The sequence below is a fragment of the Oryctolagus cuniculus genome, chromosome 1 (genome assembly GCF_964237555.1).
Source record: "Oryctolagus cuniculus chromosome 1, mOryCun1.1, whole genome shotgun sequence".
NCBI lineage: Eukaryota > Metazoa > Chordata > Mammalia > Lagomorpha > Leporidae > Oryctolagus > Oryctolagus cuniculus.
In genome coordinates this window covers 205430578-205432968 of record NC_091432.1, presented here as the reverse complement: position 1 = coordinate 205432968, position 2391 = coordinate 205430578, and the positions used below count along the sequence as shown (strand labels likewise).

Here is a 2391-nt window from a genome sequence, read left to right as displayed (position 1 = left end):
GGAGGCGGGGCCGGGGAGAGGAAGAAGGGAAAGAAAAGAGGAAGTTGCTTCAACCCTGCCCAGTAGAAGGCGAGGCACAGCCGGGCGGAAGTGACGTAACCAAAGGCGCCGCGAAACTAATAAACGCGTCGCTTCTCTAGCAAGACAGGGAGGGCAGTTGGCTCGGCTGAGATCGCAAGGGCGGGAATACCCGGGCCTGGCCGATACGCGACGCGCAACGCCTGATTTTCCTTGACTTCGGGTACTGTTGTTGCGATTTGGGTATTCTACTGAGACGAAGTGCCAGGCTAAGATTGCCATTTGACTGAAGGCCCCGTCAGTCTGCAGGCGGGAAAGAACTCGACTCGGACCTCGGGAAAACGTTACGCAGAGCTTCTTCGTGATGAAATGACGCGTTTGACAGGAAATCTGAGAGATTTCGAACATCTCAGGTTTTGTAGATTTTTATTACAGCTATGTGTACACATTAGAGTCGCTTGTGGAGTTCAGGTCCCTTGAGGGTAGGGCTTGGACAAAGACTTTAAAGCGTTGCTGTTTCCCACCCCCTGGCAACTGTCATAGATTCTAGCGCTAACAGGACTGACAACTGCTGCTGTGCTGTATGGGCACAAGAAACTGACCGGCGTAAAGATGGGAAATGGAAATCGGTTACTAGGCTCTGCTCTCCATACATCAGTCTATTTTAAGCTCATTAATAACTGATTGATTTTTAGTTAACCCATTAAAGCCCAGATCCTCACATCTGTGAATGTTTCAGTGAAATTGACACAGGTACATTAAATATAGGTCAGAAATCATAACCTAGAGCTTACATATCCTTTATTATCATTAAGAACAAAAATAGATATTGTCCTATAGGACATTTGGAACAGTATAGTGTCTTTTTTATTTCTTTTTTATTTATTTCTTTAAAAGAGTCAAGAGAGGGAGAGGCCAAGATCTTCCATCTGCTGATTCACTCCCCAAATGACCACAATGACTGGGGCTTTGCCAGGCGGAAGCCAGGAGTTTCTTCCAGGTCTCCCATATGGGTGGCAGGGACCCAAGCCCTTGGGCCATCTTCTGCTGCTTTTCCCAGCGATTAACAGGAAGCTGGATTGGAAGTGGAGCAGCTAGGACTCCAACCAGCTTGGTAGGTGGTGGCTTTACCGGCCACACCAGCCTCAGTATAGTATCTCTTACATATATAAGCCGTGCTATACAAAGGACACTGGGCAAATATATCCTTGCACACATCACACAATATACAAAGAAGTGACTGATGACCTTTTCAACCATTATTTATGGCGGAAAGGAGCAAGACATTTCAAAGAGTTAAATTTTTTACCATGCTATCACTTTTGCACAAGGTTTGTTTTGACATCAGCATCATTGTTCTTCCCACTTAAGAATAATATTGTGGGGCTGGCAGCGCAGCATATCCGGTAAAGCCTCCACCTAAGGTACTAGCTGGTTCCAGTCCCAGCTGCTCCACTTCTGATCCAGCTCCCTGCTAATGTACCTGGGAAAGCAATGGAAGATTGCCCAAGGGCTTGGGTCCCTGAACCCACATGGAAGACCTGGAAGAAGCTCCTGGCTTTGGATCTGCCCATTCCAGCCATTTTGGCCATCTGGAGAATGAGCCAGCAGATGGAAGATTCTCTCTCTGTCTCTCCTCCTTTGTAACGCTTTCAAATAAATAAATAAATCTTTAAAAAAAAAAAGGAATGCTTTATTTAAAAAAGAAGAAGAAGAAGAATATGGCTTCTTATGTCAAATCTGATATCATCTTGGACAATAGTAGGTCCAGGAATATCATGCTTTAATTTCTCCTTACTTTAGGTATACTAAGCAGATGTTTCTTTGAAAATCCACCAAATTTTTGAGTTCTTATCCAGAAATCTGTGAATAATCCATGCATTTAAAATACACATATAAATTAGTTGAGTGAACAAACCCTAATACATTTTTTTACATCTCTAGGTATCCAATGCCTTTGGTTGAGATACATTGGCTCTATTCTTTATTTCTTGCTTCCATTGTGGGACTTTTCCAATTGGTTTCACTGTATCATTCCACAAATGTACATTTATTATCTAATACAAAGAGAATTTAATTATTTATATTGAATCTGTACTGATACAACCCTCTTCTTTATTTTGCCATCAAAATTTGTTTTCAGCTTCTGGGGACATCTGTTTAGTTTGTTTTCCCACATGATACCTATAGCTTGCAATCCAGTATTTTGAAGGTATACCAACAAGTCATAACCGGTGAACAGAGTATCAAAAAAAGGGTGTGATTGTGGAGTCTCTAGCACATCAAGTATTTGTAGAACTATGTTAATGCCAAGCACACAGGTCACAACTTACCAATAAATAAACACAGGTAGCAACATGTGAGAGTTTATGC

The 2391-nt window shown here is 42.5% G+C and overlaps 1 long non-coding RNA gene across 1 annotated transcript in view; it reads left to right on the top strand.

Moving 5' to 3' along the window:
• The first annotated feature begins 292 nt into the window (after positions 1-292).
• LOC103348955 (uncharacterized) overlaps positions 293-2391 on the top strand; it is a 25410-nt gene continuing 23311 nt past the window's right edge. Inside the window, exon 1 of the long non-coding RNA XR_007923514.2 lies at positions 293-431. This is a non-coding gene — a long non-coding RNA (uncharacterized lncRNA). The remainder of the gene's footprint in view (positions 432-2391) is intronic.